The sequence below is a fragment of the Mesoplodon densirostris genome, chromosome 19, assembly GCF_025265405.1.
Source record: "Mesoplodon densirostris isolate mMesDen1 chromosome 19, mMesDen1 primary haplotype, whole genome shotgun sequence".
Taxonomy (NCBI): domain Eukaryota; kingdom Metazoa; phylum Chordata; class Mammalia; order Artiodactyla; family Ziphiidae; genus Mesoplodon; species Mesoplodon densirostris.
Window position 1 is genome coordinate 10041593 of NC_082679.1, and position 12423 is coordinate 10054015.

At 46.1% G+C, this 12423-nt stretch overlaps 1 non-coding gene across 1 annotated transcript; it reads left to right on the forward strand.

The window, feature by feature from the left end:
• Positions 1-4522: 4522 nt before the first annotated feature.
• On the forward strand, positions 4523-4626 carry LOC132481031 (U6 spliceosomal RNA). Its single transcript, XR_009530738.1, has one exon. It is a non-coding gene; the product is annotated as a U6 spliceosomal RNA (small nuclear RNA).
• Positions 4627-12423: the final 7797 nt, after the last annotated feature.

The window sequence follows — 12423 nt, forward strand, 5'->3', positions numbered from 1 at the left end:
AGTTCGCAGACCCAGCCATTGGAGACCCAGGAGAGCAGAGGAAAGTCTTCCCTCCCCTATGATTTCTGGCAACGGGGATGAGATCTCATTGGCTGGAACATTCTGCCCACTCTGGAGGCAGCAAAAGGTAAGACTTCTTTTCTCTGCGTGGGGTCTGATCAAACCCAGCAGTACAAGTCCCTATGGTATTTCTCCCTTCTAAACTTACCTTAGCTGGAGAAAACATTAATATGAACTAGTTTTGGGGGTGTATAGTGATTCTTGTGTTTTTTTTCTTGAGTACTCTGGGCTTTAATTCATCCTTTCCCTGTTTTGATGGTCACTGTGTTCCTTTGCCTGTATGTGTATGTGTATAATATATATTTTTTCAGATTCTTTTTTCTTAGAAGTTATTACAAGATATTGAATGTAATTCCTTGGGCTAAAAGTAGGTCCTTGTTGTTTATCTATTTTATATATAGTAATTTGTATCTGTTAATCCCAAACTCCTAATTTATCCTTCCCCCGCCATTTCCCCTTTGGTAACCATAAGTCTGTTTTCATGTCTATAAGTCTGTTTCTGTTTGGTAAATAAGTTCATTTGTATCATTTTTTTAGATTCCACATATAGGTGATATCACATGGTATTTGTCTTTCTCTTTCTGATGTACTTCGCTTAGTATGATAATCTCTAGGTCCATCCATGTTGCTGCAAATGGCATTATTTCTTTTTTATGGCTGAGTAATATTCCATTATATGTATGTACCACATCTTCTTTATCCATTCATCTGTCGATGGACACTTAGGTTGCTTCCATGTCTTGGCTATTGTAAATAGTGCTGCTATGAACACTGGGGTGCACGTGTCTTTTCAAATTAGAGTTTTCTCTGGATATATGCCCAGGAGTGGGACTGCTGGATCATATAGTAGCTCTATGTTCTTTTTGAGGAACCTCCATACTGTTCTCCATAGTGGCTACACCAATTTACATTCCCACCAACAGTATAGGAGGGTTCCCTTTTCTCCACATCCTCTCCATCATTTATTATTTGTAGACTTTTTGATGATGGTTGTCTCTTGTGTTGATTGTCATTGGGAGAATCATAAGGTAGAAGAAAGGCAAAGGCTGTACAAGCCTGGGGTTTGAGTTGGCCTCACAGCCTGGTGAGTTTACAGCTCCCAGACTGGCATCCATCTAGACAAACTTTGCTGTGGGTCACCCATAAAAAAACCAAACCAGATGAAACTCTCCTTTCATCTCCTCTGGTGTCCTGAGAGCTTGGCTTTGTAACCAGTGAGAACACTCTCTCTGGTTTGCCCAGCTGGGGGGCGCAGCTTGCATCACGTGGCTGGTCAGCAGGGTGTAGGAACCCCAGATGTGAAGTAACAAGCAGCATTTTCTTTCTCTGATGGTGCCAGCTCTCAGGGGAGTTTGTTTTAATTAGGAGTCCAAGTCCATCAGGGGCTGTGTTGCTCTAACCTTGTTGCCTTGTCGGTGCTGGGAAAATCCCCTCCCAGTCTTGACTGCTTGTAGTTGCAGATTACCAGGTCTGTGACTGGAAGTGTCTCATTTCTGTGGGAGACTGGAGACATGAGTTTTCATAAATATTTTTTTACCTGTGGCAATAAGGTTCTTTGCCGCCTTAAGGGTTACCTTTGGGAGTGGCCTTTTGGATCATGGTAGGTATGTCTTCTGCAACCAGTTTGGGTGATGCCTCTTGGATCCATGGTGAACATTTATGCTAAGCCAGGAAAATCACCTCTGGGTCTTGCCATAAAAAGGCTTACTGGATTCAGTCACTATTAGAATGGATACACCTTTGAAGATCCTACCCATCAATGGTGAGATAAGGGATCCTTTGATTTGGAAAAACATTTACATTTTTAAAAGATTTTAGAGGGGACTTCCCTGGTAGTCCAGTGGTAAAGAATCTGCCTTCCAATGCAGGGGACGTGGGTTTGATCCCTGGTCGGGGAACTAAGATCCTGCATGCCCCAGGGCAACTAAGGCCGGGTACCACAACTACTGAGCCTGCATGCCTCAATGAGAGAGCCAGCGTGCTGCAAACTACAGAGCCCATGCGTGCCCTGGAGCCCATGTGCCACAACTAGAGAAGAGAAAACCCACAGGTCACAACTAGAGAGAAGCCGGCGCGCAACAAAGAGCCCACGTGCCGCAACTAAGACCCGAAGCAGCCAAAAAGAAAAAAAAAAAGATTTTAGAGACCTCTCATCCTAAATAAGTGTCCTATTGTTACCAAGATCAAATTGATAGAAGGACGCAAAAGAGCATTCTGGCTAACCTTAGTGACCCCTTTAACAAGAGTGAAAAACAGAAATCAGACTTAGAACAAAAATGAAAATCCACAGGCCCCATAAATTCCCCTTTGCCACCTTCCTATATGCCCCTTGATAACCAACTCCCTGTCCCTGACCCTCCAGAAGATCTTTGGATCTCTGGGTCCCTGCGCCAAATCCCCCTCCCCAAATCTAATCTCACCTCCTCAGTAAATTCCTTTAATTCCTAAAACTCCTCCAACCTCCCCAGAAAAATCTCTCAAACACCCAGCTTCGAGCATTAAGTTCCCTTTCCCTGTAAGAATTCCAGAAAGCACTCTGGTAGGATCCTCCAGGCCTGGGGGATATAAGTTATTTATGTAAATACTGATGTTGAGGAAGAAAACCTGGCAGAGGCTTCAGGACCTGTCTTGCCATCTCTGGCAATTAGGAGTACTTCCCAGGGCTCTATCATCAAAACCCATCAGCTTGTTTATGGTTTCCTTTGCTGTGCAAAAGCTTTGAAGTTTCATTAGGTCCCATTTGTTTATTTTTGTTTTTATTTCCACAGGGAGATCAGCTCGGTGCTTTGTGACCACCTAGAGGGGTGGGATAGGGAGGGTGGGAGGGAGAGAGACGCAAGAGGGAAGAGATATGGGAACGTATGTATATGTATAACTGATTCACTTTGTTATAAAGCAGAAACTAACACACCAGTGTAAAGCAATTATACTCCAATAAAGATGTACAAAAAAAAAAAAAACACCCCATCAACTTCAGGCTTTCCCAGGCAAAGGGCTTGGTGAATGTATCCTGCACCCCCAACACAAAGAGTTCATGTGCCCTGGACACCAGCAGATCTTTTAAACTACAAAGTCCCTTTACTCTCACTTTCAGAAGATCCTGCCAAATGTTGAGAGGAGCTAGGAAGATTAGTGGCCATTTATAAACCTGCTCATAGGGGCAGTTTGTAAGGGGTGCTCTTTCCACCCGTGATTATACTATAGCTATACTCCAGGACCTCCTGGAGAAAACTCCCCACACCGGGGAAACTGGTGGCCAATCCTTCCCAGGCCCTCCTGCAAATGACCAGGAAATGATGCAGGTAGAGGCTGATAGGAATGATGCTGAAGGCCTTTCCTCCGAAGGTGAACTGGTTCCAGGTTGAATTATGTGCTCAGAAAGAAGACGAACATCCCCAGATCTCTGTGGAAGGTGTTACGCAGACTTTTCAAAGACACACTGCATCAAACCCAAAAGCCCCAGAACACAGAAATATTTTGATCTCTGCTTTAGTTGGAAATCTTCTCCCTGATATAAAGAGGCAAATCCAAAATCATGCAGTTGGGATGGATGATCTCTCAATGTTATTACAGAGACTGCAAAATAGCCTTCAGGAAAGCAGGAGGAAAAAGCAATTAAAATCAACAGTCCTTGCCTTTGTCCCAAGACAACTGCACATTCTGTAAAAAGCCAGCCATTGGGAAAACAGTTGTCCTGAACTTCAAATAAAGGAAAGCTTAAAAAGCAATCATCCAGGAGACTTCCCTGGGACTAACCCTGGCGCAGTGGTTAAGAATCTGCCTGCCAACGCAGGGGACACGGGTTCGAGCCCTGGTCCAGGAAGATCCCACACGCTGCAGAGCAACTAAGTCAATGTGCCACAACTACTGAGCCTGTGCTCTACAGCCTGTGAGCCACAACTACCAAGCCCGCGTGCCACAACTACTGAAGCCCGCACGCCTAGAGCCCATGCTCTGCAACAAGAGAAGCCACCGCAATGAGAAGCCCACACACCACAACGAAGAGTAGCTCCCACTCGCCTCAACTAGAGAAAGCCCGCACACAGCAATGAAGACCTAACACAGCCAAAAAAACAACAACAAAAAAGCAATCATCCTAGAACACCGAGCCCTCAGAGGGTCCGTTCTCCCCCTTCTGGGGGCAATGCCCCATCAAGGACAAGGTCAATCTATCCTCAGTCACACCCCAGCACCCAAAATTTAACTTAAGATAGAGGATCGGGGGACTTCTCTGGTGGTCCAGTGGGTGAGACTCCATGCTCCCAATGCAAGGGGCCCGGGTTCGATCCCTGGCTGGGGAACTAGATCCTGCATGCATGCCACAACTAAGAAGCCTGCATGCCGTAACTAAAGATCCTGTGTGCTGCAACTAAAACCCAGCACAGCCTAAATAAATAAATGAATCTTTTTTAAAAAGATAGAGGATCGGGAATTGGATTTCTTTTTTTTTTAATTTATTTATGTGCTCACTTCGGCAGCACATATACTAAAATTGGAACGATACAGAGATTAGCATGGCCCCTGCACAAGGATGACACACAAATTTGTGAAGTGTTCCATATTTTTTCACTTTGTTATAAAGCAGAAACTAACACAGCATTGTAAAGCAATTATACTCCAATAAAGATGTTTAAAATTTTTTTATTTATTTTAGTATTTGTACAAGGGGGTAAATCCCTAAACCCTTGCCACCCCCTCCACCCGAGTCCCTAATCCAGCCGCTATCCTCACATCAACCCCCGCTGACGCAGCCTGGTTTACGGTGACTGACCTCTGCTCAGCTTTCCTTCCCCCGCTGTTGATTCCTCACTCACAATTTCTCTCTGCAATTACGTGTAAAGGGAGACAATTAACACGGACTCATGTACCTCAGGGATGTTGCGTGTCTTCCTCTATTATCTTCCCAAGTCCTTACAGTTGATTTGCTTTGTAGCCTTTACCCCAGGCCCCACCCTTGCTCAATAGATGGGTGGTCTCTTACTCTGTAACTAGATGAGCCGGGTGATCAGACAGACCCTCTCGTGCTCCTTAGGGCACTCACTAGACAAGAGCAGAAAGCTTTCAGATTTACGGTTCAGTGGGTGCTAACCACTGCCACCTACTCAGGACAGGAGTTATTGCAGGGGACTCAAAAAACTCACCCCAAAACTCCTTAAATCACTTCTGCCCATCCCTCTCCCCAAATCAAAAAAGCAGCCGTGTAAATCCCTGACACACCTGGCTACTGCCGCCAACGGATTCCTAGTTTTGCTGCCCTTGTTCAAGCTTTATTTGCCCTCCTTCCAGATGCTACTTGGAGCCCACGTCCTGGCCCTCGGAAGCATGGACCTCCTCTGAAACTGTTTTCTTGTAACTGAAGCACAGCTGCTTTACAATGTTGTGTTAGTTTCAAGTGTACAGAAGAGTGATTCAGTTATACATATACTTATATATCTATTCTTTTTCAGATTCTTTTCCCTTATAGGTTATTACAAAATCCCTGTGCTATACCATAGGTCTTTGCTGGCTGTCTATTTTATATATACTAGTGTGTTTATGTTAATTTCCAAACTCCTAATTTATCCCTCCCCCCCTTTCCCTTTGGTAACCATAAGTTTGTTTTCTATGTCTGTGGGTCTATCTCTCTTTTGTATATAAGTTCACTTGTATTATTTTTTTAGATTCCACATATAAGTGATATCATATATTTGTCTTTCTCTGTCTGACTTACTTCACTCAGTGTGACAATCTCTAGGTCCAACCATGTTGCTGCAAATGGCATTATTTCGTTCTTTTTTATGGCTGAGTAATATTCCATTGCATATATATATATATATATATATATATATATATATATATATATATATATATATATATACCACATCTTCTTTACCCATTCCTCTGTTGATGGACATTTAGGTTGCTTCCATATCTTGGCTATTGTAAATAATGCTGCAATGAACATTGGTCCCCTGAACTTTAAAATGATCATTGTCCACACCCCCAGCTCTTGGTCGACCTCATTTTGACAAAGCTTTTCACCTCTATTGCCATGAAGATGGTGGAATTGCTGTAGGTAGTTTAGGACAACTTTTGGCTTCTCAGATAAGTCCTGTAGCATATTTCCCAGGTCAGTTAGACCCTGTGGCATCTGGCACGGCCCCCTGAGCCACCACCCTCACACGGGGCTCCCCAGTCCCTTCTGCTCCCCCGCTGTTCCTATGACATGGCCCCTCTCTACACAGTGGCCCCAGGAACCCACCCCACCACCATCCTCCATCGCTGTCACACTTTAAACCCGTTTGCTCTACTGTCTCTCCCCGGTGATGGAGAGCCCCACGCCATCCACCCGACTGCCCTGCAACTAGAGAAACGGTCTCAAAGCCATGAGAGCACCTCTTAGACACGCCCTCAGACAACCCGGACTTCTATTTTGCGATGGCTCCTGTAGATGAAATTCCCGGGGATATCTAATCACCAGTCATGCCCGAATTTCCCCACATGAAATGCTGGAGGTATATGCTTTGCCCACTATAAAATCAGCCCAAGCAGCCCAGCTCATAGCTCTTCCTAGAGCTTGCAAACAGGCAGTACCTACGCCGACTCCAGATATGATTTTGGAGTCTGCTGCACTGCTGGTGCGTGTGGAAATCCCACGGATTCTTATTAAGCTCTGCTGTACCCCGACTGCCAACAGGGATATCATTGCTACCCTATTACGGTCTCATTGACCTCCCTGCTAAAATCACTGCTGTTCTCCGTGGAGCCCACACCATGGAGACTGACACTCCATGTCCAGGGAAGAACAGAGGCCATAAGTGTGCTAAACGCCCTACCCCCCGCACCCCTTCTCCACCCAATGTCTAAAACTGCCTTTATCCCCGACCGATATTATCAGTTAGTCAGGTAAGTGCCCCACAAACTGAAAAAGACAAATGGCTACAAAAGGGTGCCAAACAGTATGTCCTGAGGATGTAACGTAGGGCATGGTGACTGTAGTTCATAATACTGCATCGCATATTTGAAAATGGCTGAGAGAGTAGATCTTACAACTCTTTATCACGAGGAAAAAATTTGTTTTTTTAACTATGTATGGTGGCGAATGTTAACTAGACTTATTGTGATCATTTCACAATATATACAAATATTGAATCACTATGTTGTGTACCCGAAACTAATATAATGTTGTATGTCGGGACTTCCCTGGCGGTCCAGCGGTTAAGACTCCACACTTCCCCTGCAGGGGGTCCGGGTTTGATCCCTGGTTGGGGAACTAAGATCCCACAGGCCAAGATGCAGCCAAAAAGAAAAAAGTCAATTACACCTCAATTTTTTAAAAAATGAACCATTCACTAGCGGATTAGACATTGGGCCAAATGGACTTGCAGTGGCCACCCCCCTTTCTTTTTCTTTTTTTATTGAGCTATAATTTGACCTTCAGGCTGCCTTATCTCCCGTTAGGTGGAACCTGAGTGCAGATGGGCGGTGACAAGGCCACTAAAGGACAATGAGTTCTGCCCCAGCATCCATAAAATTTCTAACCAAAGTATTTCCTGATGTGCTGTTTGGGACTCTCAGCAGGTCTCTGGAGAACAGCTTATCTCAGGAAATCCTCCAAGGTCCACAGTGACCCTTGCACTGTCCCACACAGGCTCCATACATTGACCTCCGGCTTCAGGCTATTTCCGCTGTTTGCTGATTGCATGTTTACTGGAGGGGCTGGAGGTTATCCAACTAGATGTGCTGATGCTATGACGGTGGAAAAGAAGTGAATAACTGAGATTATCCCTCAGTTTGGTATTCCTCTGTGGCTGGAATCAGACCAAGGAACAGTGGAAATAAATACATAAATAAATTTACAGCAGAAACAAGCTGCTTGCTTTGCACAAACTCTGGGATGCTCCTTAAAATGTCATACCTTGTAACATCCTCAATCATCAGGGCAAGTGGAACATAAAAATCTTGACCTAAAAAGGACTTCAGGAAAAAAATCTGGCAAGAAATTAACTAGGGCTTCCCTGGTGGCGCAGTGGTTGAGAGTCCGCCTGCCGATGCAGGGGACACGGGTTCGTGCCCTGGTCCGGGAAGATCCCACATGCCGCGGAGCGGCTGGGCCCGTGAGCCATGGCCGCTGAGCCTGCGTGTCCGGAGCCTGTGCTCCGCAACGGGAGAGGCCACAACAGTGAGAGGCCCGCGTACCACAAAAAAAAAAAAAAAAGAAAGAAAAGAAAGAAATTAACTAGAAGCATTACCCTGGCCCTTATAAAAATACAAAATACACAAAATACAGTAAGAGACATGGTTAACTCCTTTTGAAATCGTTTTGGGGCACTCTATGCCTACTGGCATTTCTCTTGTTTGTTTCTTTGCTTGTTTTTCTACTGGCATTTCTAAAATGTCCATTCCTCCACGGAGTGAACATTATGGGGACTTGAGGAAGCAATTTCATGCTATGACTCGCTATGTACAAGAACTAACTGGTACAGGCAGACCTTGGAGATATTTCGAGTTCGGTTCCAGATCACCGTGATAAAGTGAATATTGCAATAAAGCGAGTCACAAGAATGTTTTGGTTTCCCAGTGCATATTAAAGTTATGTTCACACTATAGTCTATTAAGTGTGCAATAGCATGATGTCTAAAAAAATAATGCGCCTACCTGAATTTAAAAATACTTTCTTGCTAAAAACATTCTAACCATCACCTGAGCCTTCAACAAGTCATACTCTTTTTTTTTTTTTTTGCGGTACGCGGGCCTCTCACTGTTGTGGCCTCTCCCGTTGCGGAGCACAGGCTCCGGACGCGCAGGCTCAGTGGCCATGGCTCACGGGTCCAGCCGCTCCATGGCATGTGGGATCTTCCCGGACCGGGGCACGAACCTGTGTCCCCTGCATCGGCAGGTGCACTCTCAACCACTGCGCCACCAGGGAAGCCCAACAAGTCACACTCTTGTTGCTGCTGGAGGGTCCTGCCTCCATGTTGGTGGCTGCTGACTGATCAGGGTGGTGGGCACTGAAGATTCAGGGAGCTGTGGCAATTTCTTAAAAAAAGATAACAGTGAAGTTTGCCGCATCGATTGACTCTTTCTTTCACAATTTCTCTATAGCCTGTAGTGTTGTTTGAGAGCATTTACCCACAGAAGAACTTTCAAAATTGGAGTCAATCCTCTCAAACCCTGCTGCTGCTTTATCAACTATGTTTATGTCATACTCTAAATCCTTTGTTGTCATTTCAACAATCTTCACCAGGAATAGATGCCAACTCAAAAAACCACTTTCAGGGCCTCCCTGGTGGCGCAGTGGTTAAGAATCCTCCTGCCAATGCAGGGGATGAGGGTTCGAGCCCTGGTCTGGGAGGATCCCACATGCTGCAGAGCAACTGGGCTGGTGCGCCACAACTGCTGAGCCTGTGCTCTGGGGCCCGCGAGCCACAACTACTGAGGCCTGTGTGCCTAGAGCCCGTGCTCCGCAACGGGAGAGGCCACCGCAATGAGAAGCCCGCACACCGCAATGAGGAGTGGCCCCCGCTCGCCACAACTAGAGAAAGCCCGCCTGCAGCAACGAAGACCCAACGCAGCCAAAAATTTAAAAACAAACAAACAAAAAGAAAACCCCACTTTCTTTGCTCATCCATTAAAAACAACTCCTGAACTTCCCTGGTGGCGCAGTGGTTAAGAATCCACCTGCCAATGCAGGGGACACGGGTTCGAGCCCTGGTCCAGGAAGATCCCACATGCCGCGGAGCAACTAAGCCCATGCACCACAACTACTAAGCCTGCGCTCTAGAGCCCGCGAGCCACAACTACTGAGCCTGCGTGCCATAACTACTGAAGCCCACGTGCCTAGAGCCCATGCTCTGTAACAAGAGAAGCCACCGCAATGAGAAGCCCACGCACCACAACAAAGAATAGCCCCCGCTCCCTGCAACTAGAGAAAAGCCCGCGCACAGCAATGAAAACCCAATGCAGCCAAAAATAAATAAAATTAAAAAAAAATCATTGGAAAGGAACTTGTCCCTTTGCTGTGTAAACAGGCATGATGCTAGACCAGAGGTGACCTATCAAGGTAATATGGCAACCAAACCCTGTGGTTTGATTCTAGAGGCAACGTCCTCAAACCACTCACAGAGGGCATAAGTGTTTCTAGCACTAACGCTAGTGACAAAAACTGTGACATCACCAAAAGTTTCTGTTGCTTCACAGGCCACCCATGAACGACCTGGAGGAGCCCAGCTGTTCCCATGATCAGGCTGCCTGACACCACCAGTTATCTATGGGGAAACCCCAAATCTGGACTCACTTGGTCAGGTGACAAAGCCAAGCCTTACAGCTGCCAAAGCTGGACCGCCAGCCTCCCAGATCAGATATTTTTCAACCTGTCCTGCTCTTAAAACCATGAAGCCTAGGGTTTAAAAACCCATAACAGAAACGGGTGACTAACAGAAAGTCTAGAGCTTGTCTAACAGAGCAGTAGCTAAGGGAAGCTTGTTATAAACCCCTCTGCTTGTAATACAACGAAACTGGCTGAAACCAGATGCAGCCAACATGGCTGATGGGAGTCTGCACAGAACAGACTTGCTTGTTGGATGGGTGACCTTCTGACATCACAGCCCCCAAGTCTCCCAAATTTGCTCTTGCATCCCATGAAGAAGAATGTAACTTAGATACGCCTGCGCAGAACACTGATTACCTCACCTTCTCCCTCCCTCCCATCACCTTTCCCCCGCCTACGACCACCCTACTTCTTTGGCCCATCAGCATCCCGAGCCCCTCGCCTTTGGGGAGGCGGATTTGAGATCTGCTCTACCCATCTGCTCACCTGGCTGCCTTGGGAGGAGAATAACCCCTTCTGTGCTGCAAACCTCGGCACCTCCGCGTTTGGCTTGCTGTGTGTTGGGCAGATGAAGCTGGTCTGGCAACACCCCTGCAAGTGGACAGAAGCACTTGGAGAATGGAGGTGTCCACGTGGTGATATGACCAAAGGACAAAGGTTGTGAACCTCCCCAATCCTAGGGAACCGTAGGTTTTACTCTGACCCTGTTGGTAAACCACACCGACCTTTTTCTCTCCTGTGGTGATAAGGTATCTTCCTAACTAGATGGTCAGGACAGTGTGACTCAGATAACGGGTTCCCTCCGTCGCCAGGCTGTCCACCTTAAATGCCAGCAAATTACAGATGTGTGCTCCTTCGTTCACAAAGACGAGAAGACATAGAAAATCCACTTGTGTATGGCCGGGATAGTTTCAGTGGTGAGAGCCTTATTTCCAACTTTGGGGAAAAGTTGGAAAAGGCGATCCTAAGTTCGATAGCATATGCAGACATTGCAAGTGCTCCAATCAGAAGGTAATAGTTTAGCCTCTCTTGTATCCCCAAATTGTCCCACCCTGGGTACACTGACTGCAAGCAAGGAGGAGCTTGTGAAATCATTGGCAGAAAATGCTGCCTTTATGTGAATCCGACAGGACAAACAGTGTCTAGTTTACACCTTTTAAAAGAGAAGATAGGGGATTTCCCTGGCAGCCCAATGGTTAAGGCTCCGCGCTTCCATTGCAGGGAGCAGGGGTTTGATCCCTGGTGGGGGAACTAAGATCCCACATGCTGCGGGACATCTAAGCCCGCGCGCCACAACTACTGAGCTGGCACACCTCAACTAGAGAGCCCCGCGTGCCACAAACTACAGAGCCTGCGTGCCACAACTAGAGAGAGAAAACCTGCACGCCACAACTAGAGAGAAGCCCGCGCGCTGCAAAAGATCCCACATGCAGCAATGAAGATTCCGCGTGACACAACTAAAGACCTGACGCAGCCAAAAATAATAATAATAATAAACATTTTTTTAAAAAAGAGAGAGAAAAGATAGGGGACTTCCCTGGCCATCCAGTGGTTAAGCCTCCGCGCTTCCACTGCAGGGGGAGTGGGTTTGATCTCTGGTCGGGAAACTAAGATCCCGCATGCTGCACTGCGTGGCCAAAAAATAAAAAAGAAAGAAGGAAAGAAGATAAACACTCTCCATCAATTAAATGAGTCTCAGCCATTTTATTGGACTGACCTATTCCCCAGATTGGGAGGCTGGTTTCCTGGGATGTGGGGGAAGCATTCTTAGATTTCTTCTCTGCTGTTTGTTTATTCTCATTCTAATTTATGTTTGTATCTCACTTTGCAGATCTCTTGCCACTCAACTGCTAACCTGAATCTTCAACTTTTAATATGTGAATCTTCGGACAAAGCTTCAGATGGGGGAGATTTAGGAGATCAAAATATGCCATATTTGCATAAGGACTGTTTTGAGGTGAAGACATTTGAGAATCAACAAATGCAGAGGCTTTCTCTGAACTTTCTCTGAACCTGTCTAAAATTAGATCCTCTTCAAAAAAAATGGAGTTGTC